General features: G+C 40.7%; 1 protein-coding gene across 1 annotated transcript in view; it reads left to right on the forward strand.

The window, feature by feature from the left end:
- Positions 1-27588, forward strand: part of PCGF5 (polycomb group ring finger 5) — a 117506-nt gene that overhangs the window by 21547 nt on the left and 68371 nt on the right. The gene's annotated exons all lie outside the window — the stretch shown is intronic.

Raw genomic sequence — 27588 nt, forward strand, 5'->3', positions numbered from 1 at the left:
ACATGGTTTCCACCATCTTCTTGTCCACTTTTTTCCATGCTGTGTGGCTCATCTTGCCTGGTGAAGCCACTGCCTAGATGAGAAGCTGCTGGGGCTTTGGGGTTCACTGGTGGACAAGCTGCAGTCCCTGCCTTTGAGTCTCACAGTCTGTTGAGGAGCTCCCAGGTTCTTTTTATTCAGGTTATTTTACCCTATGTGGGAGGTGGAGCCCCATGGAATCCTTTTTAAATAGAACAATCGCATGATATGGTTTCTGTATTAGAAGTGGACAAGGGGGTTGATAGGCAGAATTCTGGTTATCTAATGCTGAGTGACAAGCCAACCCCAAACTTAATGATCTAAAACAACAACAATCATCTCTAACTCTCACGGTTTCTTTGTGGTGGGAACTTAGAATCTGGTTAGCCGTGTGGTCTCTCTTCATTCCATTCGGCATCAGGAGAGAAGGCTCAAGGGCTGGGGGCTGGGGGCTGGGGTCGTCTTAAGGTTTGCTCTCTCATGTGGTGCGTGGTCTGGGACACTTGGTCTCCTCGGACATGCTCTTCACTCTGTGAGACCTCCCCGTGTGGTCTCTCTAGCAGAGGCGTCCAGGGAGCCAGATTTGTTACTGGCCACTGGGGGCTCTCAAGACTCACGTCCCCAAAGAGAAAGAACCAGAGGAAAGCTATATCACCTTTTATGACCTAGTCTTATGAGTCCCACTGGATCACATCTGCCTAGTCACAGGCCCGCCCGGATTCGAGAAGAAGGGCCACAGACCCACCTCCGGCTGGAGCAGCTCCGTCCTGTAAATAGAGCATGTGGGAGCATGTAAATGAACATGTATATTGGTGCTGCATTTTAGGAAGTAAAGTCTCACGGGCAGTATTATCATCACCATGACTGCTGGCATTTTGTGGGAGCTAAGGTCCGGGCACTGTGCTAAGTGCTGGAGGTATTCTATTCTTTAACTCCGGATTTGTAAGGTAGCCCCCTTTTTACAATGAAATAGTGAGACCCAGTGAGGTTAAATGACTGGTGTAAGCTCACAAAGAATTTCTAAATTTAGTGATAAAAGGGCAAATAGTTGTAAAGAATATGCAGGAGCCTTACTTCCAGAGGGAAACTTGAACCATGGATCCCTTGAGGGACTCCTCCTTCAGCAGTTCCTGCATGGTTTTCCACCACCCCCGTTCCCTCCTCCCACTTCCCCCCTCCCCCGCCCCCCCATCAGCCTCTTTTCAGTTTGTTCATTAAATGCCAGTGATGTTTTCCTACACCTTTTTTGTGCATGCAAATCATTTCAGTTATGTTTTGAGTCTACAGATTGGTCCCAGGTACTAAGAAAAGGCACACAAACTGATTTAAAAAAAAAAAAATTCCTGGGTCATAAATTATTGGTATGTTGCAAACTTCTATATGTAAAAAGGGCACATTTTCTTAAACCAGTGAATCTCAAACATTTTTGCAATCCTGACAGGTTGGGAACTCTAGTATAACTTGGAAATAAGGCCCTCCCCACCCCATCTCCCCCCGCCCCTCCCCCCAGCCACTTCTCTCCTGCCTTGAGACTGGCTAGCCTGTAGCACCCAGAAAGCCAGTAGCTCTGAAATCCTGTTCACTTTAAACCTCGTCATTGAACATCTCATTAACACTACCGCTCTCTGTGTTTAATGAAGGAATTCCATAAACGTAAACCTTCCCAAACTGCTGATGCTTCTGTCATCTTCTGCATCTAGGCATCCAGCTTTTAGAAATTAGAAACATATTTGTTTTTAGAGCCTTGCCTAGGTGCTTAAAAGAGCTAATAAATAATCATTTGTTATTTTGGCCTTACAGGACTAATTTAAACACAAACCTTCCAAGGAAGCAGAAACATTATTCTTTTTGTCTAGTTTCACATTGCCATTTAGAACAGGGTTCTTCAGAGGCTTCTGGGTGGCTTAGTCAGTTAAGTGTCTGACTCTTGATTTTGGCTCAGGTCTCTGGGTTGTGGGATTGAGCCCTGCATCGGGCTTTACATTCAGTGGGAATCTGCTTCAACTTCTCTCTCTCCCTCTCCCCCTCCTCATGCTTGCATTCTCTCTCTCTCTCTCAAATAAATAAATAAATCTTGAAAGAAAGGAAGAAAGAAAGAAAGAAAGGGAGGAATTTTTCAAGTTCTTCTCAAATGATCCATTCATTCATTCGGTAAATATTGATTATTAAATGCCAGACACTGGGTGTGGCCATGGGTGGGTGAGTCTACAGTAGTGAATCAAAGAGACAAAACTTGTCTGTCCTCATGGAGCTCACATTCTAGTGGGTTGAGACAGCCAATAAATACACAACACATAATCTGCCAGAGAGTGAGAAAAATGCTGTGGAGAAAAATCAGTCCACAGAAGTGTCGGAGTATATCCCTGTACCTAGTCATGTTTCCATGGTTCCCATCTTCCCCAAGTAGAAGGGCTTACAGCAGCCCAGAAAGCCCTGAGTGATGTGGCCTCTCTTCTCCCTGACCACAGCACCTTCTCCGTTCCCGGTCACCTTGGCCTCCTTGCTGCTTTGAGCATTGGCATCATTCCTGTTGGTGGCCTTTCCATGTCTCTGTTCACCACCGCTCTTCCTTCAGAAAACCATAAGACAAACTCCTCATCTCTTTTTGGTCTTTGCTTAGATGTCACCTTCTTGTTAATGTCTTTCCTCGTTTTAAATGTTAGTCACTCTCCTTATCCTCTGCTTGCAATGCTGACTCTCCAGGAGGTCACAGCCCAGCAGAGGAGGTGACGGGATGCCACCAGCCGGGCACCATCAGAAGCAGAACAACATCATGGGCTTCCTCTCCAGAGGCAGGTCTGCCTGTGGTTGGAAAGCCCTTGGACTTTCAGTGTCGCTGGGAGAATTCTCAGTAAAGGACCTGCCTGGGGTCAGCACTGCGGGGTTCTCCCGGGCTTCTCCAGTAGCAGCGATCCAGCCCTGAGCTTAATTAGCAGGAGTTCCCAGGGTGGCACTTGCCTTTGTCATGCCGTGGCATCATACTTCTTAGGGACTGGATGTAGTCTCTTGCAATAGAGGACCCTCTTTTAGATGGATTCTTTCTCCCCCGTGATTTTTGCCTGGGTGTGTTTGGTATGTTTAGTCTGCTTCTCCTCCTTGGCAAGGCCATTCTTGTTTTGCTTCTCCCTCTCATTACCCACTATGACTGCCTCTTCTGAGTCCTCTGCTTTGAGTTTCACTGACTATGCTGACCTTTTATATATTTCTTGTTTCTGTTCGGAAACCAAAACTGCATCTCATACATGGCTGGCTTATATCTGCCTCATTCCCATTTTATTAAAAAAAAAAAAAAGACAAAAAATCTTTTTTTATACCTTGTCTCTACTGCATCTTTACAGCATTAACAAGAACATCCCTGGTTCCACAGGCCATGCAAGAGTTTATGACTAAGCCCCATTTGAAATGTGATTTTTTGTCATGGGTTGGGTTTCCTGGGAAGCCAGCCCTGAGGTGTAGTTTAGCGTTCAGCATGTTTGTTAGGGGGTGGGAAGGAAGTAAGGGGAAAAAGAAGTTGAATTTTGATACAGGCCCAGCAATGACCTTGCTCAGCCCCCCAGGTATCTCTGCAGTTATAATGGCTCTTCAGAGTTGTCTTGACTTGGCTGGAATAGTCAGGCCTTTACCCTCCAGCAACCCTCAGTCATTGCCTGCTGGCCACCTTGGGAAAGTGTGTGACCTTGAGCAAAAAGAGCCTCTGCAACAGAGGTCATCCCCGTAGCAGCCAACAACAGCCCCAGCAAGTGTGGCAAGAGGGGGGATCTGGGCAGTGCCTCTCAGCGTCTTCCACGTTAACGGAGGTGCTGGGCAGTGACGGCTCCGAGCGATGATGCTGTGCTTTCGGTATGAGGTAACCTCCATTGTCACTTTTAGTTCTTGATGGAAATTTGCTTTATTTCGCTGAAAGCATAGGCGGTTGGAGCCTGAAGAGGCTGTAGAGAACCTCTGTCCAGCCCTCTTATTCAGTGGATGGAGAAATGGAATAATAAGGAGAGGAAATCTCAGTTTGGTTTCCCCAGAAACAGACCCTAAGACAAGGATTTGAAGAGTAAACGGTTTGTATGAGAGCTTCTCCCCCAGAAATACCAGGCAAGAAGTGGGCAAGTGGGACAGGGAAGAGAAGGAAGCCAGCAGAGTTGCATTTGCAAAAGGATTACTTCTGTGGGTCCCTGGAGCTCAGTCTCTTGGGGGAACTCAGGAAAGCAGTGCACATACTTCAAAGTTGCCCTCTCCAAAGGGCAGAGAAGCTGGCATATTTGCCCAGCGGCTTGACCCATCCATCCTTGGCTGAGGACAATTTCTTGGAGGCACTAACTTCCCTGCATTCCCAGCTCACTCAGGGAGGGGCCCAGCCTGTTCCCAGAGCCAGAGTAGAAACCGCAGGTGGTCACAGAAGGCTGCCTGCCCCATGGAGAGGTGAGCCCAGAAGGACGTAGGAGGGAGTGGGAGGCAGAAAGAGCAGGGATCTAGTCCCTCCTTCTGAGAAACAGTCTAATTGGCAGCCAGGCACACATGCAGGCCTGAAAGAGCACAGAAGTTCACAGGCATTTGTAGCAGTTTGTGGGGACGATCCTGTATTCAAAGCCGTCCAGTGCACGTGTTAGTGCCCAGGCACTGCTAAAGGGCTGCCTTAGAAGAGGTTTTTTTTGTTTTGTTTTTCAGTTTTAAGAACAATTCTTAGTCAAAATTTTAAACATGGATTGATGTGGCCCGAGGGGTAAGGTAGCATACCGGTGATGAGTCAGGGGCCTTTGGAGAGGGCCATCTGGTTTTTCATCCTGCTTCCATCACTCAGTGGTCATTGGATGGTGGGCACGTGAAGCCTCAGTCTCCTCCTCCTCTTAAAAATGGGGACGGTCATGGAACACATAGGAGTGTTGAGAGCACTCATGAAGTAACTGATGTAAAAACACTGAACCGAGAACCTGCCACGTGGAAGGAGTTTGATAAATGTTAGCAGTGGTCGTGATTCTTGTTGCCAGAGAATGGTAAGGTAAGGTCACGGGAAAATGATTAGGGCATGAGATTCAAGAATCTAGAAGAGGAATGCTGTGCATGCAGTACGACTCCTGGGATGCTGGGGGAATTGAAGGGGAAGGCTTGATAAAGTCGAAAAGGGCTGCCCACTCAGACCAACTTCTCACAGGAGCCTGGGTCCAATCAGAATGAAAGTTTTTGGGGAAACCCAGTATGTAAAAAATATAAACAGAGCTGCTCGTTTGAAGGTAGAGTGGGGAAGCAGGGTCCTGTGTTCTCCCCTCCTCCCTCAACCACCCACAGCCCCTGAGGGAATTCTGAGAAACCCCAAATCTGTGAGAACAAAAACAATTTCTAAAGAAGGATTTTAAAAAGCTACTGTAACACCTCATTTGTTCTGTATTGAGTTAGTTTTCCAGAAAAACATTTTTTTAGAAACTCATCTTGGTTGAAATTTTAAGTGTGTTACTTTTTTGCCTTCTTAACAAGGCTGAATGAAAACCTTTTAATTTGTTCTTGATGATTTTTGATTATAGTAATGAACATTTAGTTACGGTTCTGTGCTTTAATGTGGTGATTTCCAACCTCAGAGGTTCTGAAGAGTTAGGACTGTTTACTTACTTATATTGTGCTTTTTAAATTGTTACAAGAAGCAGCAAGGCTTCAGGGAGGGTCTTGGAATTGGGAGCCAGACTATCCAGGTTTGTCCTTCAGTCTGACATCTTATTAGTATAATGACTTTGGGCAAGTACTTAACCTCTCTTTGCCTCAGTTTCTTCTTCTATAAATTGGGAACAATCATCCTACTTACCTGTAGGGTTATTGTGAGAAATAGATAAATTTTGTTCTCTCGATGCTTAGCATAGTGCCTGCATGTAAAAAGTGTCATATAAGTGCTGTTGTGATAATAACGGTGATGATGATTTTATCTGTTTTTATAATTCTTCCATCGTCGTCTTTGACGTAGCTTAGTGGTTAAGCCTATGGGCTCTCAAGCTAACCAACATGACTCCCACCACCACTGTGATCTGGGGAAAGTTCACTAGTGCTCTGTGATTCGGTTTATTCATCTGAAGAGTGGGACTAATAATACAAACTAGTTACAGGATTGTTGTGAGGATTAAATAGTATAAAATTTGTAAAGCTCTCAGCACAGTATCTGGAACATTGTATCATAGTTATCATTATTATTAATTACTAAGGTTTTAGATGAAGGATACCATAACAGTAATGTAATATAGAGCCAGAAGTTTTTACTATATTACTCCTTCAAAGCTTTAGAAGAAAGTTCCTTCTTGTTACTTCATTGGTTTTCAGTGAGTAGAGTTTTGTTTTTTTTTTTTAAAGATTTTATTTATTTGACACAGAGAGAGAGCACAAGGAGGGGAGCAGCAGAGGGAGAGGAAGTAGCAGGCTCACCACTGACAAGGAGCCTGATGCGGGGCTCGATTCTGGGACCCCGAGATCATGACCTGAGCTGAAGGCAGACGCTTAACTGACTGAGACACCCAGGCGCCCCTAGAGATTGTTAATCTTACTTAAATAATAAACATTATCAATGTGCTTCTTAACATTGGAGTAAGGAGTAGATGGGCAGAGGGATTAACCATTGATGCTATGTAATACAGTGTTTATTATCAAATGCGGACTCAGAACTTTTAGATATATTTGTGTGGAAGGCGTTAGACATTTTTTGATTAAAAGGTTGACATGATTAGTATTCTGTCAAAGGAAGAAAAACAGTAAAGAACTGTGTTGGTAGAAATGACTAGAAGCAACACAGAGATTTTCAGCAGATTTTCTGAGGTAGAATAGAGACCAAACATGTGATAAAAAGCAGACAAACAGTGATTTTGCAGCCTTGGTTGGGGGGGTGGGGAGAATGTTCAGCCACCAGTGCACCCCTTGATACTCAACATTTTAAGAGCTAAATTAGGTCTGCAGATCATGCCGCTATCAAGACTAACCCATTGCATGAGGATTTTGTATAGCCAAAGTTTACTGCATATTCAGGTGTTAAGAAAAATTAGCCAGTGCTGGAGAATAAGGCATAAGGATGATTGCATGTCCTTGCAGTGTTATGCTGGAGTGTTGTCAGACGTACCCAGCTAAGGACCACATAATTCTCTAGGGAAATGTTCCTTTCTTTAACTTACTAGTTGCTATTGATCAAGACCCAGATTTTATAAAGTTAGATGTTAATTGTAGATAACTTGCAAATTACGTGGCTCTGGTGGAGAAGATAACCCCAGAGTTTAGAGTTTCAGTGACCTATAGGACCAGTTTTATATCTGAACTATTTTTAAGCTTAATGTGTTCTTTCATAGACTATACATACTTCAGTCTTTCCTATTCTCACTGAACCAGATGTATCGTCCTGCTGGTTTTCTCCTTAATGATTTAAATAAATATTGGACACGTGCTTAATTTATATTTATGTAAGAGTCACGTCTTTAACTTCTTCAAAACTATATCCCAACAAACAACCTACCTGTTAATGGAAATTTCCTTTCTTACTGTTTGCTACTTCCCCTAGCATTTTTATTTTTCATTGTAATTTCAAAATTGGGATATATTTTATAGGTCTTTTTTTTTTTTAATTAAAGGCATTCTGTGAAGAACAGAAGCAAGTGTAGGTAGTTAAAATTTTAAACCTGATTCCTTTAGGCTAAGGCAAATTGTGAACCTAATGGTTGCAGTAAGATCCACGTCTCCAAAATGTGTGTAAGCGGACGTAACACTTTTACACAGCTTTCGTGTGATTGTACCGCTAGCTGTGGTAGTTGATTGAGTTTGTGGACCATGACATCAAGGATTGTAAAAGTGTTCCATTTTATGTAATCAGAACTACAAATGAGATAGTGATGAAATTTAGAGAATGTGTTCTTTAATAGTTACTTGTGTTTACAAAGAAATGTTTTAGAATTATGAATACATGTTTAATTTGGATACAGTCCTGCCCACTCTTTACTCCTCATACAATATTCTGACAAGACATATGGTAGGGAAGAGAGGTATTTGTTAGGGTTGTCTCAGACAGGATCCCAGCATTGGATCATAAATTTAACTTGTGATTTTCAAGGTTGTCCCTTGGATTGTTAAAATTAGGTGATCCTAAGGTTTTCATGAAAAACTTCTTATATTTGTTGCTCCTTCTTTTGTTAGAAGTTTGCTTTCAACTGTCTTAGATGCCTTAACTAATATTTGTGTGATAGATATTTAATATTTAATATTTAATATTTAATTCTTTTGGAATGGAAGCTCCATGAGGACAGGTTATGTCTGCTTAATTCATAATTGTGTTCAGGCACCTGTCACAGTACTGGGTATGCAGTAGGCCCTCAGCGAAATAATCCAGGGTGAGTGACTACGTGCTTGCCTTCACTCTGTTATAAAACAAGGAACAAAAAAAGACAAAACAAAACAGGGAACACATTTAGAACTTGATCACAGGTGGATGATTTCAAATGCTGGATGTCACTAGAGGTTTAGTTTCCCCACCAGTAAGAATCGTGGACATCGTGGACACACAGCATATCCTTCAAGTTCTCTTGTTGTCTTCTGTCTCAAACTCATCCATTCTCTGCAGTGTTGGTTGTTGTTGTTGTATAATTAGCCAGTTTGGAAATTACAAAAATAGCGTATAAATTGACAGGAAATGATAGAGCCATTTCTATCCAGACAAACCTTTGGTTCTCAGAAGTCTTGGAAGATGATAAACCTGAGAACCCCCAAAATGCTAAGAGAATAAAAGCAATTAGTTGTACGTAGCAAAAGATCCCCCACTCCCAATTCATCATTGCTGTCCTTTTTCTCTCTCCTCCATCTCTGATTCCTTCCCCCTTTAACTACCTTGTTTCCTTTTTCTGAAAATGAGTACATTGGGTATTGATTTGGTGCTGTGTAGGCCACCAAGTTGAAGAAATATAATAAACTGCCTTTAGCTGGGCACAGTGTCAGAAGTTTCCTTAAGTGTTCTAAGTTTTAGCTTCTTTCTCACGAAAGCCAAAAATAGAGATTTTTGTAAAATTCAGAGCATGTATTCAGTGTGTTTAAATTGAATGTATATGTAATTGAATATATTACGTATTAAATTTGTAATTTTTTATATAAACAACTCCTTAAAATTTTGTGGGAAAACCAGTCTAGGTAATACAGGTTTAGTATTCTCATCCTTCTAGTCCAGTAAGATTAGAACTGTAAATACACTTTTTTTTTTTTGAGATTTTATTTATTTATTTGTCAGAGAGAGAGAAAGAGTACAAGCAGGGAGAGTAGCAGGCAGATGGAGAAGCAGTCTCCCTGCTGAGCAAGGATCCCAATGTGGGACTCTATCCCAGGACCCTGGGATCATGACCTGAGCCAAAGGCAGATGCTTAACCAACTGAGCCATCCAGGCATTCCAATACACTCATTTTTAAAGTAGCAAATCTAATCTAGGGGCGCCTGGGTGGCTCAGTGGGTTAAAGCCTCTGCCTTTCGCTCAGGTCATGATCCCAGGGTCCTGGGATTGAGCCCCGCATCGGGCTCTCTGCTTGGCAGGGAGCCTGCTTCCTCCTCTCTCTCTCTGCCTGCCTCTCTCCCTACTTGTGATCTCTCTCTGTCAAATAAATAAATAAAATCTTAAAAAAAAAAAATAAAGTAGCAAATCTATTTCTATCTTCTCACTAAAATCACTAAATTGGGCAAAATCTTCATCTCCTTGATTATCTGTGTCATCCATTCTTGAGCACAATTGCTCCCAAATAGTTTGAAAGGGTATTGTTAATTTTCTTTTTTCTGAATTTCCAAATTACAAAGAGCACATATCCACCAACCCTCCCCGAATCAGCCTTCACCAACAGTAGGTGAGTAAAAGCATTACTTGTAGTTCCAGATAGCAATATCCCAAGTGACAGTATTATATCCAAAGTTGATTTATAAACTAATTGTCATGAACCAAACCTAACGTACATTTTTTCCTCTAAAAATTTTGTTATAAATATTGGAAGTGATGGATTTCACATCTCCTATCTGATGTGCACCCTCTGCCTGCTATGCTCTTTCCTGATTTTCTCCCACAGTTTAGTTCCCCACCTCATTCAGATGTAAGCTCTATGAGAACAGGGTCTTTGTCTGCTTCACCTTTCTATTTCCTGTGACAGGAACAGGCCACGGCACATCTTAGAAGAATTATGAGGCGCATTTTCAGAGAATGGGCTTTTAGCCCAAAAAGCACTTTACCTAAAAATATTTTAAAGAGGAATTTTTTTCACCCTGCTCATATATTCAATTTCAGGACCATTTTGGGTGGGGAGAGGGTGCAGTTAATGATGGTATTCCGTCTTCTTCTAGTAGAAGGTCATGGTATGAGGGCCATTTGCGATAGCATCATTTTTCTTTCACTTTTTTCCCCCATTTCTAACTTTTTATTTTGACCAATTTGAAATATACAGATAAGTTGCTGCAATAGTTCAATGAACGTCCGTATACTTTTCACTTAGACTTACCATTTGCTAACATTTTACCATATTTGTTTTATATCTCTACATACATATATTATTACAGTTCCTCACAGAACTACTTAATGTTTAAGAATAAGTTGCAGGTGTGACTTTTCACCTCTGAATGCTTCAGTTTGTATCACCTAAAAAGGAGATACAGTTGCCACATTCAGGACAGAAACACTGATACAGTGGTACATCTAGTGTGCAGACCTGTCTCAGTGATCTCACATTTAACAACAGCAAAGAAGTCTTAATCCAGGAAACAGTCCCAAATCACAGATTACATTTAGTTATGGAGCTTCTCCAACCTTTCTCAGTGTTCTGTGTCTTTTGTGACATTAACATTTTTGAAAAGTACAGGCCATTTGTTTTATAAAATGTCCTTCAATGTGGACTTATTTATAGCCCCTCGTAGTTAGAGTCAGGTTATGCATTTTTGGCAGAAGTGGTATCGTCTCCTCCTAAGTCTATCACCTCAGCAGGTCCATGCTGTCAGTCCCATTACTAATGGCATTAAATTTGATCACGTGATTTGGTTAATGTCCAACAGATTTCTCCACTGTAAAGATACCTTTTTTCCCTTTGTAATTCAGAAGTAATCTGCGGAGAGATACTGTAAAACTATGAAAAGATCCTACTCCTCAACCAACTTTCACCTAATGGTTTTAAGATCTCTGGAGATTCTTGCCTGAATCCATGACAGCAGTGGTGGTTGCAAATTGGTCATCTTCTGACTCTTTCGTTCTTCATTTATTTGTAAATTGTAAATGCCATCGTATATGCCATTGTAAAGAAGGGCTTTCCACTTTACCCATTTGTTTATTGCCTTTTTACAAATATGGATTCAGGGAGGGGTGTCTAGGTGGCTCAGTCGTTAAGCGGCTGCCTTCAGTTCAGGTCATGATCCCGGGGTCCTGGGATGGAGCCCTGCATTGGGCTCTCTGCTCGGTGGGGAGCCTCCTTCTTCCTCTCCCACACCCCCTGCTTGTGTGCCCTCTCTTGCTGTGTCTCTTTCTCCCTCTGTGTGTCAAATAAATAAAGTATTAAAAAAAAGAATATCTTCAAAAAAATCAAATGTGAATTCAGGGTTTCATGGATTCTTTTCTTAAATTCAATGTGTTATAGTACATTACCATCATTTATTTCAATGTTGAGATTGTCCTAGAATTGGCCTGACTACACTGAGCCCTAGCATCTGGGGAGAGAAATACTTAATCCCAAGAGTAGGAAATATTTTTAGTACATTCACAGTGCTTCTGAAATTTTAATTGCATACAAATCACCTGGGGCCCCAGATTTTGCATTCCTAACAAGCTCCCGGGTGGTGCTGATGCTGATGGTCTGTGGACGGCAGGTGAAGTAGCAAAGGTGTAGGAGTCTGTAGGCCGATCTGGAAGACTTAAAATACATCTTATCTTGCTCTACCTCTATTAGTATGAAAATTCCCCTTATTAACATGGAAGAGACTGCTCATTTGAAGAGTGTGTGAGCTCTGCTAGGCACAGGTAGAGAAGAGCTACACCCCAGCTACTCGATTCCCAGAAATCATGATGATGTGGAGCACTGTATTCCCCCCCTTCATGCTTACTTTTGAATTTCCCTAGAAATCCTGACCTTTCAGGGAGCTGTCTTCAGTTCCAACAGGGATCAGGGGAAATTGTGCCACCTGATTGGAGGATGTCTCTGTGTTCTCCCTTAGACCCAACTTTATTGATACCAAGGGAAGTTAGGCAGTTTGAGCTTTCCTCCTCAAAAAAGAATATTGATTGATTGATTGATTGATTGATTTTGGCTCCACAAAAGTTATGAGTTTCCTGTCATTGGCTTTTGGCCAATGGATTTGGATTTGGATTTCAGTGACTTTTGGCCAAATAATTTCCTTTTTCCCTTTTAAAGTTATTTTTTGACAAATAGTTTTTGGCAATCCGGCCCTCTGCAGTTTGCGACCACTACATTCATAAAAATTCCAGATGTCCATGGAATTTTGTATTGCTTCGTCATCTTGTCCAATCTGTTCACATTTTTATCAGTAATCCTTTTTTCCCTTGTCATGATTTCATTTACCTGTCTGTCATCTGACTTTTCTATTTCCCCTTACTTCACCCTATTAAGAATGGATACGGGGCGCCTGGGCAGCTCAGTGGGTTAGAGCTCTGCCTTCGGGCTCAGGTCATGATCCCAGGGTCCTGGGATCGAGCAGCACATAGGGCTCTCTTCTTGGCAGGGAACCTGCTTCCCCCTCTCTCTCTGCCTGTCTCTCTGCCTACTTGTGGTCTCTTTCTCTGTGTCAAATAAATAAATAAAATCTTTCAAAAAGGAATGGATAGAATCTTCCCTATAGACGAAGAGAGCTTTACATCTGAGGGAATCCCTCCATGGAGGTTGTGGAGGGAGCATCAGAAATCAGAGGACGGCTAGTGTGATGGACTGAGTGTTTGGGCTACTTATCACCATTGGGAAATAAGTGACTGTGGAACCCATGGGCACATACCAACTCATTTAACAAAATCCGAAGGATTTCTAAAATGAAGGTTTTGTTTCTATTTGTTTTTATGTTTGTTTTAATCTCTGCCATTTGTATCTTCTGCTGTTTCTGGCATTTAAATAGATAACTGATAATAGTATTAGACTAAAGTAAAGTTTGGGCAATTTCTGACTTATGAATGATTCACAAGTTCATGTGCCCCCATCAGTGCTCTCTGTTAACTCCCAATTCCCTTCAGAAGACCAGCTCCCACTTCCCTGCTAAGGGATGCTGTCTTACTATTATTGCAAAGAAGCTACCTGCTCCTAGAGCCTCCATCGCTAACAAAAAGTACGGTAGCCCTTGTGATCTCTTTCTTGGTCATGGCACATAATAACATGTTCATTGAATTATGTGGGGTTAGAAGGGATTTTATTCCCCCCTCTCTGAGTAATGTACGTTATAGAGGGTATTTAATATGGCCACACGATGAAAATATTATGTCTGAAAGCTAACCTGGAAATCTAGTAAGATACATAAGCAAGTAAATACCTTTTATGCTTTGTCTGTTGGAGGATGCAACCTGAAGATTTCTAGTATCAAACTGTATAATTGGCTTAGCCTGGTGATAGATGATTGTCCCTTAGAGGTTCACTGGTTGCTATAGAAGCTCAGGGCCAGAAGAACTGTGCTCTGTGCAGGCCACTACTAGGATATTCAGGGACTGGCTCATGGCTGGGTGCCAAGGCCCTGTTGAAAGCAGAAAGGCTGTTTAGGTCCTTCAAGTGGTAGACACCTTGTACCAACTAGACCACACCTGCATTCTGCTGTCTGGCTTCTCCCTTTCTCTCACCTGTGAGCTACTCTTTAAAAAAAAAAAAAATCACTGAAAATCAGAAACTGTTCAGGTTCTGACTCATCTCTGTGTATCTTTACAACCTCTCGAAACTGTGTGAATTCTGGTGATCGTAGTAAGTAGGAGAAAATTTGCACCTATTCTCTCATTCATTTTAAGATTGAAAAATTCGGGGGCACCTGGGTGGCTCAGTGGGTTAAAGCCTCTGCCTTTGGCTCAGGTCATGATCCCAGGCTCCTGGGATCAAGCCCCGCATCGGGCTCTCTGCTCCGTGGGGAGCCTGCTTCCTCCTCTCTCTCTGCCTGCCTCTCTGCCTAGTTGTGATTTCTCTCTGTCAAATAAATAAAATATTAAAAAAAAAAAGATTGAAAAATTCGCAGGTGAGATGCTTCACACACACACAAAAAAACAAAACAACAACAACAAAAAACTCAGCAGGACTGTGGCAGCACCCTCCACAGTGTGCAAAGCAGAGTTTAACATGTAGATCCTGGAAGTCCTTATTAAATGATCCAAAGCAAAAAGCAAAATGGCAATGGAGTGCTTTTATTTTCATTTCCCATCATATCAGCTTTTCAAAACATCATTTTGATTACAGCAAACTTGGATCCCTCGTTGTATTTCCAATGCTGTATTTGAACATTGCTTGAATGTCTGTCCCTGGCTGTTTATACACACACACATGCGTACACCGATTTGTTGTATCCAGATGCAGGTATGCCTGCTCAGCTGATGTGATTAGCTGGAGGAATTGGTTTTAGGTTGAAGAATACCCTGGAGGTTATTATAAATGCTACCAACATTTACTAAGCATCTGCTAAGACCTGAGCTGGGCCCTGTCTGTCCCTGCCTTCAGGTTATCTGCCATCTTTCCTGATAGATTACAAAACACAAAGCATGAACACTAATATGAAACCAGCTAAATACCATGTGCATGGGGCTCTAGCAGTTCTCAGAAAAGAGAGAGTCAGTGAGGTGGAAGGGCTGGAAGAATGGACAGTTTGGAAAGATGTATCATTGCAGTTGGCCATAATGGATGGTGAAAGGAGGAGAAAGAGGAGAGCATTCCATTTAGTGGTGAATAATATAAGCAAAGGCAGGTGGTTGGGCATTCACAGCTTTTTTGTGGGTCAGTGATAGCTTGGTCCAATTGTGGTGTTCTAGGTTGGAAAGGGTGGGGTTAAGATGTTAAGCTTGCTTGGTACCAAGTCCCAGAGGTGTTGTGCTGCCACAGAGCAAAATGATCTGGAATGTGCTTGAGTAGCACCTGGACAGTCCTGGAACCACTCTGCTACGTCCCACTCTTGCCTCCATCTATCCTGAGCTTTGTGATCCTGGTTGTCCCACAAACTCCGTGCCACTGTTTCCTCACATGTAAAATGAGAACAGTGATTTTATTTATCTCACAGGGTTGCTGTTGGAGCAAAAGAAATAATAATCACACCAATTGTTTAGCACATTCTGGGTACTTGGTAAGGCTCGTTGCATCATTAATTATTAGCAAGGGAGAGAAAGAGTGGCAGCTATGCCTTAGAAAGCTGACTTTGATTTAAGATAAGCTGATTGAAGCTCGAGGAGGCTTTCTGGAGTTGCCTTTTGCCTGGATGGAGTTGAAGACAGAATTTTAGAGATGTCTCCACAATTTCCAGCCTCTGTAGGCAGGCACGGGAAAGGGTCCGGGGTGACATGTTGCACAAAGCCATTCATTCTGTTTCCACTACATCTCCCTTTCACAGATTTTAGAAATGATTGTGCTTGATAGTCATTCAGAAATGATCTGGTAGGTATAATCAGCAGTGTTCCTTAATGGCCACAGAGAACTCAATGTTGGTCAGTTAGGGGAAGTGAATTGTTGAGCCAGAAGTAACTGCAAGTTTATTTGCTGCTGCTGCTGCTGCTTTTTTTTTTTTTGTTAATATTTTATATTGTGTGCCCAGAGGCTGCTGTGCTGACAGGGATAAGATAGAGAATTGAATCTGAATAAATCAAAATGGAAAATAGCTCTGACTATCCCTACAAGAATTGCAGTGCCTAACTTCGATAACTCATGCATGCTAATTCTGTTTGTTGTACTTACTCTTTGGGTGGACAAGAAAATGGAAAGCAGTTCTCTCTATAAAAACAGGAATTCCATTTCATACCTTTCCTTAAAGTTGTTCTTTCTCTTAGCTATAAGATTTTTAACTGGAAGTAAGTTTAATTCATCTAGTAGGAAGTTTGAATTTTTACTATGCTTCTTTTTATAAAAATATGAATAAGCTGTACTTCAGTCCTATCTTCATGGTGGAAAGTTGTATGAAAAAAATTTTACAGCATGAGCATTGTGCTTCCTGAACAAACCGCATCCTCAAAGGATAATGTTACAAAACATTTACATTTTTGTTTATCACGGTAAGTTTTCCTTCCTAAGTGGTACTTGTCTATATTTTGACTCTGAATATTATAGATGTTTTCATATATGGTATGGAGTGTTCTTATATGCAGTTTAAAAAGGGTTTCAAAGGTCAAAGTTTATAAATGCTAATAGTTCTGGTATAGCGCTCCAAGTATAATGTCATCATGTACTGACAGGAACAGTTGTTAATTCTTGGTGATATTTATGCCTTATAAAACATAATAGAAATAATCAGTTAAAAATGAGTGTGACTGGGGTGCCTGGGTGTCTCAGTGGGTTAAGCCTCTTCCTTCGGCTCGGGTCATAGTCTCAGGGTCCTGGGATCGAGTGCCGCATCTGGCTCTCTGCTCAGCAGAGAGCCTGCTTCCCTCTCTCCCTCTGCCTGCCTCTAGGCCCACTTGTGATCTCTCTCTCTGTCAAATAAAAAAAAAAAAATCTAAAAAAAAAATGAGTGTGACTGTTATGTTTGAAGAAGCACATCTCTCTAGTTCTTCATCTGTGCAGTGTTAAATATATTCTGTGCATATGTGTGTGTGTCTATGTATACGTTTATGTGTGTATGTATCCAGGAGTCCCTGTAACTGTTTGGCCATGTGTAGCACAGAGTAGTTCTATGCCAGGTATTGTAAGTATTACCTTGAATCAGATTCCTTTGAATGGATCCAAAAGAATGTCTAGAATTAAATACATGATAAATTGATTTTAAAATAAGCATATTCTGGCTTATATACTTGGCAATTACAGTAATAGAAATGGGGATTCACTACCCCTCCCTTTCTGTGTAGTTCAGTCAACCCTGTCTGGCTTCCTTCTTTTCCTAGTTACCCCAGTGCCATCCTCCTGACTTTTCTCTTAGCTCCTTTCTTCTACCCACTGTATCTACAATTCTCTACCCTTAGGTCATTTGTGCTGCTTCTCTATCAGCGTGGCTGGTGGCAAATCAGTACCGCTAGAAAGGTGTTATCCAATTCCACAAGGTTCTTGGTACTGCTGGGTTTTTTTGTTTCGGTTTTGGGTTTTTGTGGGAGGGGTGATTTGTTTGTTTCTATTATTCTTATGTATGTGCCTGGACAAATTCTCTCTCATTTCCTAGCCATGATCCTAAATTTGATCAGTTTCCATAAATTCTTTAACACAGAGGTAGCTGAGCTGTGGTTCCCTCTTCTGACAGGAACCTCCCAGGAGGGAATTTCCACTCCCCTACCACAAAGAGTTCTGGTGCTGCTGCTCCAGTCTCTGCCTGGGTCATCATATGGCCGTCTTCCCTCTGCATCTGTATCTGCACATGGTACTCTCCCTGTCTTTCTCCTGTTCTCATAAGGACACTAGTCCTATTGGAGTAAGAGCCCAGCTACTCTAGCATGACCTATGGGAACTTCATTACACCTTCAAAGACTTTATTTCTGAATAAAGTCACACTCACACGTATGGGTTAGAACTTCAACATGTCTTTTTGAGGGACATAGTTTAATCCATAACAGGTATTTAGAATACATCTGTGTAATATTTAACATGTAATACTTAACATGTGTGTTGAGGGTTTGTGTTTCATGTGGCATACATATTATGATGAAGTTAATGAACCAAGGATAGACGTGTAAAACATTCACATGGTTGTTGAGCATGGGTATTGTATCACACGTGTCAACTTTTAAAGGTTAAGTTCTCTTTATTCAGTTTTATGGATGACGAGTTTATTGTTAGATACTTCTAAAGTGATTTAATTTACATAACAAACTCTTCATGTAAGCACTCATGCCTGTGCTTATAAATTCGGTTCCTAATTACAGAAATTCTTTCCTTTTCCAGCAGAAATGAGTACTCCACTTAAAACTTCAGACTTTATTGGTAAAAAAAATGATTTAAGAATAAATTGTTCAGGAAATACTATAAAGGAAACTGATCTACTAATTTATAATTATCAAGCTCCAATTAACTTCCTTGTCAGTATTTGTGATGAGCATCATTCTTCTAAAATTTTTAGGAAGTGAAGTACCACTGTAAGTTGTTCAAATCAAGAACAACAATTCTTGACAAAACTTACCTTTTAAAAGCACAAGTGAGTACATGTAATTACCTCTCTTCCTTGGATTTTTCTGCAGTTTTCTTAATTTAGTCAATTAAAATGCCAACATTCAAATGATCTAATATTAAAGCCTCCTCCTTTGTAATTCAGAAGTAGTGAATGGACCTCAGTTATGATAACTTATGTGAAAAGTACTTTGAAACTCCTTTACCCTTTCCACAGATTCTTCTTGATTTGCCTACAACAGTCATCCAGAAAGCTGGAAGGGAAGATATCATTACAACCTATCAGCTTCATCATAAGAATAGAAGCATCCCTCCCTCTCCTCAGACTGTCAGGCCAGATCGACTTACCACAGCTCCAGTATCCTCATTTTAAATATGACCTCTCTTGTTGGAGCTGCTGTTCTTCGAAGGAAACAGGATGGTGAACACTTACCACCTTACCCTTCATGGCTTCTTCTCAGACCAGGATCCCGGCGGCTGAAGCTGGCCTTGGGGAGACTGGCGGTGATATAGGCACACATTCCAGCATAACTTCCCCAGGTCAGGCCAACTCGTAGTGCTATCTCAAAGTCTGTAAGCAGAGAGCTTACCCCTCAAAGCCCTGTTTTTTTTCTCTTAGATCAGCACTCTAGAATCCCAGGTAGAATAGGGAAATAGTTTCTCTTTAAATGCCACTGGGATTCTACAGTGTCTTGAAGTCGGAGGTGAGAGACTAAGTCTGCTCTTCAGCAAACAGGAGAGAATGTTTTTATTTAATATTCCTTTTCTCTTTGTTGACAGACTTTCTCCATTGTGATGTAGGAGAAAGATCAGATTATATTTAGCTTATAAATAATGAAAGATCGTTTCTCTCTGAGTTATTTGATGATGATGGTGGTGATGATGATGGTAGTTAAGCCATTCTATCTATTCTATTCATTGCCTGGAAAATAGAAATCATAAAGTTAAGGTGTTAAACTAAGACAAGAGCTTATTGGAATTGGAGAAGTTTTCAACCCTGGGACACAGGAAAGTTTTTATCAGATATCATCTGCACGTGTTCACAGAGATATGCTCTTGATCAGGAATTGGCAAATAATACCCCAAAGGCCAAATCTAGTTTGCTGCCTGTTTCTTTTCTTTTTTTTTTTTTAAGATTTTATTTATTTATTTGACAGAGAAATCACAACTAGCCAGAGAAGCAGGCAGAGAGAGAGAGAGGGAAGCAGGCTCCCCACTGAGCAGAGAGCCCAATGGGGGACTCGATCCCAGGACCCTGAGATCATGACCTGAGCCGAAGGCAGCGGCTTAACCCACTGAGCCACCCAGGCACCCCTGCTGCCTGTTTCTTAAAGTTTTATTGGAACACAGCTATACCCATTTGTTTGTTTATGTGTTGTTTTGGGCAGATTTACCCTATATGGGCTGAGTGGAGTTACAACAAAAACCATGTGATCCACAAAGCCTAAAATATTTACCATCTAACCCTTACAGATAAAATTTGCCAACCCCTGCTCTAGGTAATGCTTCCAAATTGTAAAACCATATAATTGAAGAACTTTAAGGGTCATTAGAGATTATGTATCCCAAGTCTAAAGCAATGTCATTGATGGGTAGACCAAGGCTCATGAATGGTCATGAGCCAATTTGCCAATGGTCTTAACTGTTTGCTGTGATTTTCTTTTCCTTTTTAGAAAAGGAAGATTTTTCTTTCTTTTTATCATGGCAAAATATACATAAAATAAATTTTACCATGTTAACCATGTTTCAGGGGTGTAGTTCAGTGGCATTAAATACATTCATACTGTTGTACAACCATGTCCACCATCTATCTTCAGAACTTTTTCACCAACCTAAACTGAAACTCTATACCCATTAACCTAACTCTCCACTCCCCCTACCCCTAGTTCTGGCAACCACCATTGTACTTTTTGTCTCTATGAATTTGACTACTCTATATACTTCATTTGAGTAGAATCATACAATGCTTGTCCTTTTGTAACTAGCTTATCCATATTTTTTTAATTGAAGGAAATGTGCTTTACAGAACCAAGAAAATTCTAGCCTTATCCCTGACTTATTTACCACTTGACTTGGCCCAAAGAAACTGATCAACTTAATATTCTCAGCTCTTAAAATGGCACATTTTATTATCTTTCTCTAAGGAATTCAATAGTATTAGTCATAGTATTAGTCAGCTATAGTTTTAAAAAAAAAGAAAGATCTTAAAATTTATAGTAGAATTTATTTTTTAAAATTTATAGTAGAATAATCACACATATTAATTTCACACTTCAGGTATTTGCTTCCAGAAATTTGGTATAAGGGAACACAAATGAATACCCAGAAAGTAACTTTGCGGTCATTGGAATCAGAGTCAAGTCTCATGAACCAGTGGGTAGGCTCAGAGCATACGTCTCTGGTGACTAGTTCAAAATTTGCCAAATTCAGTGTCTCCCTGTCCTAGACAATGCTGCCTGTGCACAGCTCACATCTTGCCCTTTGCTCATCATTCTTTTTCTGTTTGCATAAAGCTACCCAGATAGGGTAAAATATAACTGATTGTGTTTTAGTTTACTGTCACATTTCAGTTCTGCCTCCCTAAGACTATCCCAGGTCACTCATTTGGAATTTTGAGTGTTCATAAAGTTCTTTAGATTTCTGTGCATCCTATTTCTTGATTTCACCTTGAGTAATGTAAGTTGTGATTTTCATATTTTACTCATTTGCCACTTAGAAGTAACCTTATTTTAAAATTCTTACAAGGCAAGAAAGGGCAACTGTCAGGAAAGTTAGGTGACTAAGTGTTGCCTGTACATACATCCTCAAAGCAAGTAGATCTAAGTATTTGTTCTAAGTATTTGTTTGTCATTAGGCTTTAAATTATGTCTTTTGTTTTATTGCTGTTTTGTCCAAATAGTGGGGAAGGATATGGATATGAAATTCTCAATATGAATTCTGTGTTGTTTGCTTACTGGTATTATCTCCTTAAAATCCCCTTAAGCCCCCCTGAAATATGTACTTTTATTATATCCATTTAGGTTATGAGGAAACCGAGAGACAGAATAGTTCTTTGTAGCCAATAAGAGACTGTGCCTAGGGCACCTGGATGGCTCAGTCAGTTAAGTGTCTGCCTTCTGCTCAGGTCACGATCCTGGGGCCCTGGGATCAAGTCCCACATGGGGGATGGGGAGGTCCCTGCTTAGTGGGTAGTCTGCTTCTCCCTCTACCCCTCCCCCCTGCTCTTGATCTCTCTCTCATTCTGTCTTTCTCTCTCAAATAAATAAAATCTTAAAAAGAGAGAGAGGTTGTACCAGAACTTGAACGTTGGCGGTCTTGACTGCAAAGTCAGATTTCATTTATTTGCTTGTTCATCTGTTCATTCATTTATTCCAACAAATATTTAATGAGATCATGTTATGTTTTTTAAATTTTTTTTTAAAGATTGTATTTATTTATTTGATAGAGAGATAGAGAGCACAAGTAAGCAGAGCAGCAGGCAGAGGGAGAGAGAGAAACAGGCTCTCTGCTGAGCAGGGAGCCCGATGAGGGGCTCGATCCCAGGACCCTGGAATCATGACCTGAGCCGAAGGCAGCCGCTTAACCAACTAAGCCACCCAGGCGCCCCAGAGATCCTGTTATGTTTTAGAATTGATTCAAGGGATACAGCAGTAATGATAAAAGCCTTGTCCTCGTGGAGCTTATGCTGTTAACCACTTTTCTTTTTTTTTAATATATCAAAGATACTATTTTATTACTATAACCACTTTCTATGAACCATTTTGTATTCTTCTTCATCATGTGTTCCAAGACGCTTGGATGCTAGTGCTTTTTTCAGCTTCTCATCAAGAAGCTACTAGGGAGGTTTTGGTAAGTGGTAGGATCTTTTCCAGTCAGCTAGGATAACCCCTTTCAACAGACAGAAATGAAGAAACCATTGAAGACAAATATTGTTTCTTTCTTCTTGAACTATCACAGACAAGTTATCGTAGCTTCTGAAACTTCTGTGGGGTCTATCACCCTGAAGGCCAAGAATGAAGAGTATCTACCTCATAAGTAATGTTGCCCTGCTTTAATTTAGGCCTGTGTTCTCTTAGTTTTCCTGCAAACCTGAATACAAAGTAATCAGTATCTTCATCATTAAGTCTGAATGGTTGAAGACTGTATGAACACACACTAATTTGCTTTTTGTTTTCAAGAGTGTTTTTTTGGTTTGGTTTGGTCTGGTTTGGTTTGGTTTTGATCCAAGACAGAATTGTGAAGTACAAGAGAGAAGGTTGTCTTTGGTGCTTTGCTCTCCTCCTCTTTCAGTTACAATTTACTTCTTCCTGCTGGTTCCCGGACCTCCCAGCCAGCAAAGTGTTACAGTTAACATCCTGCTAAAGTGTTAAGTCGTAACTAAAGCCTCCTGCCCTTCCTTGGCCTCTCTCCCTTCCTTTAGACTAAGAAGTCTACTAATCCTGGTGAGCGAGGAGCCCCTAGCTCCAGAGATGGCTCTTGAGGACTTGACTGTGACCATGCCCGGAGATTTTGCATTTTAATGAAAACATTACGTTTCTGCTACCCCTTCATCTGAGGGGAGTAAATAAAGATTTAACACACACTTCTGCAATGTTGAACTAACCCAGATTATTACACATTTGGCGGGAATTAGTTTTCTTTGTGTGTCTTTGAATTGCTTAGTATGAAATACTTAGGTTTTCCCATCTTTTTAAAAATTGGGTGTGATAAATATGGAGTCCAGAGGAAGGAATATTTGGTGACCATTGCATGCCTTACTTTATGCTGTGTCCTAGATTCATGGCCTTGCCTGGAGTGTCTCATTCATCCTGTAAACTCTCTCAGCATCCAGGACCTCTGCTGGGTGGTACAGGATTACCAGGTACTATTTGACTGCTGGGGGTCTGCAGGATTGACACTTAAACCTTATATTTTTACAGTCCTTTACAGCTGTAACTTGCCCTGACTAAAAACCAGGTTCTCTTCCTAGGTCCAGTGTCCCTTCCTCTAAACCACAGCTACTTATAAAATGAGGACTTTTTCAAATCATGTGCCTAGTCTCCTCTGGTATTTGAATGTTTATGTCACTAAGTTTTTATATTGTACTTGCCCCATTTGAATTTCATATCTTTTTTTGGTAGGGCTTTTTTCCCTAACTTTTCTATAATCACTCCTAACTTAGAATCATCTACATTCAGATTTGATGGAATATTCTTAGTTTCTGCATGTCAGTCATTTGTCCACTCGTGATCCTGAAGGATTTAATCTGACCTCCCAAAATAACAGTTGTGGTTTTGTCATGATGTTTTAAAGTATCCATAGCCCTGATGATGGGAGTGATGGGAGTAAATGCAGTTTTTCCTTATAGTCTGTACCTATTTTAGTTACATTCTCTGTTCTTCCAGTATAAATGGAACTTGCTACAGCCAACTGTTGAAATCGCAGTAAAGAAAATACAGCTAGTTTTTTCTGCCTCTCAAAAGAGGGGGAAAAAACAAGTTTTGTTAGTCTGTCTTTTTAGCATAATGTACTTAAGGCACTTTAAAATATTTATTTAGCTAGTTGCACAGTCTTTCATAGACTAATCTTGTCCCTCTACCTAATGCTATTTATCTGTACTCCCTTTTAGGTATATGGACTTAATTTCTCTCTTTTTTTCTGACATTCCCATTTATTTTTCATATCCATCACTTTTAGTATTTTCCCTTGCAGTCTTTATAACTGGCAGAGTCTTGAGCATGTAGGACTAATTTTTTGACCACCAATAGCACTCCTTCCTTCAGCTGGAGTTTTTGTCATTTAATACTTTATTAATAAATTTGGTGTATTGCTCCATAATTGTTTCCTGTGGATAAGTCTCTATTCCCTGTTGTGATTTTAATTAGTAGTCCTAGATGGCAGGGAGTATGCTTAACATATCTTTGGAAAGATCCCTCTAAGAAGAAGCCAGACAAAGAATACACAGAATACGTCTTAGAGTGCGTGCAAATATTCAGCTTTTCAGCCAGTATTTATTTAAACGCTTACCATTTTGTCATCCGTTCTGCTAGTGAAGCACAATCAAGCCATGGGTCACCTGGGCTTATGCACTATTAGGAGGTTAACCAGTCAATTCAAGACTGTGTGCTGTGGAACTTGAGAGAGTAAGTTGAGTTTATTATGTATGTATGTGGTATACATATATCAAAGAACTCTTCAACAACATCAAGGTGTCTGGGAAGATAGCCTTTGATATTGTCTGGTAACTGAAGGATAAACAAGGGTTGATCAGATTTAGCAAGGGTGGGGAGGGGTAAGGCAGTTGGGACAGGATGGGCTTTTGAAAGAAAGAAGGCCCATCTCTCTAGCTAGAGGGTAAAAATGTTCATTAGGGCTACAGCATAGAGTTCAGGGGAAAGGCTATAGACGTGATGGGGATCTGGAAAGGGCTTATTAAGTGTTTGAGCATCAACCTAAGAGCAGGGGTTTTTAAGCTGGGGAACAGCATGATCCAATTTGTAGTTAGAGAGTCCTCTGGTTGTGCTATGGGGAATGGTTGTACAGATAAGAGCTATAGCTAAGAATTCATTGAAGTAATGGAGGGTAGAGATAATAGTAATCTCAACCTGGGCAGGTTAAGTGGAAGGATTCAAGAGACATTTAGTAGAAAAAGTCCTTGAGAATTATTGATTACAGGGGAGAGGTGCATTACGAGAAAAAGAGACAGGACTGAGGGTGATTGGAGGACCTTCAGTTCTGTTCCCTTCTCATACCTCCATCACTGATTTTAGGTAGTCATAGATTTTGAGCTGTCATATCCATGGCTATAAAATAAGTACATTTGGGCCCAGGGGAATACTTTAAATTTTACTATTTTCTAAAATCTCTGTGAGAAGACTTTTATAGAAGATAATTTTATGTTAGAGATATTCTATATAAAAAGATTAAGTAGCATACTGAGGTACATAAAATAATTTACAAAAATGAAAAAGCCGTCTCATTTAATATCCCAGGGGAAATGTAAAGTTCTAACCCCATTTTTGTACATTAGGCTATTAAACATCAGTTCATTGATAATATATTAGCCAAAGACAGAATGGGAACTTTTCAGTATAGAATTTTCCCTACCCACCCTTAACTGAAATAAAAATCTAGACATAAAATATAAGTAATGAAAATGTTTGTTAGGTATACAGGTAGATCCAAGTAGTTGCAAGAGTTATCAAGAGCCATGTGTGGTTCCCTGGAAGAGTCTGGATCAATGATCAAATGAAACAAGCTACTGCTTTGGGACTCGGCTTCCTTGGTACGAACTCACCAGTGGCCTCTCCCTCCCTGATACCATATAGACAGTTATTTCCCTCTCTCCCTTCACCCAGTCTTCTCTCCCTTTGTTCCTTATTTTCTTTCAAGTTAACATGTTTCTTACCCAACCTCCCTTGAAATCCTGGACTTAAGAAGTTCCCTTGAGAAATGTAAATGATATGGAACTGGTACCTTTGTTTTGGTCTTGGTTTTACCAAAAGCAGGTCCGTGATTATGAACTTGCCACTTTTCAGGATCTTGGTTTCTACATTTCTAAAATGAGAAGGCTGAAGTAGATTCATGATAAGGGGAATCCCAGCTATGATTCTTTTATCTGCCCCTCCCTAGTCCTGCATATCCAGTTGCTTCCAGGCCTTTGTTTATTTGAGGGCCCCACTGGTACTTGAGATTTGTTATCAGAGCTGCCCTCTCACATTGAGGCTTCTATGGTTTGTTCCAGCCCCACTGCCAGAACCAGAGGACTGAGAAGTGAGTTACTGGAAAGCATTCCCAGGTGGGGTGGTTGCTGAAGAGGGAAAAGGAGAAACCAATGAACATTTTACTACAGATCCTCCAGGGACACAAGGCACAGATTTCCTTACAAAGGTTGTGTTTCTCTCTCCCACCCCTAAGTCTACCATCTGCAGTCTGGGTTATGGCAATGAGCCCTCTACACCTGTCTTCAGGTCCTACTCTAGCATATTCTTCATTCCTTCTTCCATTTCTAAGGAAAGCCTTCCTAATATCCATCCTCAAGCTCATTTCCTCAGGGAATGCTGATTAACCCCACTTACTATCAATCACCAATCACATTTAAGCCCCCCCTTTGGACCTCTGTTAAGTGTTATTCTTTAAAAATATATTTTAGATGGGTTCAGATGCAAAATAGGAAAATACCAATTTATAATAGTATATACAGTAGTGTCTTCCATTGCTTGAAATAGGGTGACTTTTCACATATTGATCTGTTTTTTTCTCTGAGATGAAAGTCTGAAAGTACCCTTCACCTATAAAGTCATTTAACCAAACTTGTTTTCTGTGCTCATTGTGAGTGCTTGACTTATTGAAGCTGATCCTAGCTTAGAAATTGGCATGTGTGCTTTTGCAAAATGGTTCTTATAAGGACTATAAAAACGTGGTCCTTGAAAGCTGTTTGAGAAAATGTATTGCTCCTGCTGTGGTATTAGCAATGGTATTTTTAAAATGTTATGTCCCCTCTACATAAGATTAACTATAAATTGGATATTTTTAAAAAGATGTCTTTCTCTACTGTTTTGATGTATTCAAATTCGAAATAGATCTTGAACACCTGTTTGGTTGCTGGACCAATGGTTGCTGGGTTTGTTGGTTTACCACTAGAACCATCTTCACAATCTGTCCCTCTGATAATAAGTATAGTGACTACTTTCAATAGGAGATAAAACAAATACTTTGCATTAATCCTCCACCCCAACCCCAGTACTGTCAGTTCCCCAGCCCCCACCACTCTCACTTCTACAGAAGCAGAATGATGTAATTACAACACCTTTTCCTCTAATACATAAATTGAAACCACCCTTTACTGATTCCCTTTGGGATGTTTGTTTTAACTTTTGTTTTACTGGTGGAGACCACACTGATTTGCCTGCCACCCTAGGATTACTTGATTGCAGTCTTCTAGGAAGCAAAGAACCAGGTCTAATTTAATGTTTAGCAAAATAGAGGTTGTGGTAGAAATTTGTAAGTTTTTGGAATGCAGTAGAATAGGATTGAATGACGTTAAGGAATCCTTTAATGCATGCCTTTGAATAAATCTTTAGCAGTGAATGGTCTCTTGTAGATCTCGAAGCCATTAGAAAGAGAACTGGGGTGTTTGTTTTGAACCTTGCAAATAGTGATAACTCTTTACCTTTCTACTGATACTCCCACCCACCAACCCCCTCCCCCCACCACAACGCTCCTGCTTGCTTACAGTTGTCAACAACCCCCACCCCACAGTAGCAAGTTCATTAGTGATTTTTACATAAAGTGCAAATCAAGGACTGTCTTCGTCCCCGCTGCGCGCAGGTGGGACTGGCTTGGGGAGGACGCAGCTGAGTAGACACGCAGGGTGACTCATTAT

The sequence above is a fragment of the Meles meles genome, chromosome 13 (genome assembly GCF_922984935.1).
Source record: "Meles meles chromosome 13, mMelMel3.1 paternal haplotype, whole genome shotgun sequence".
Taxonomy (NCBI): Eukaryota; Metazoa; Chordata; class Mammalia; order Carnivora; family Mustelidae; genus Meles; species Meles meles.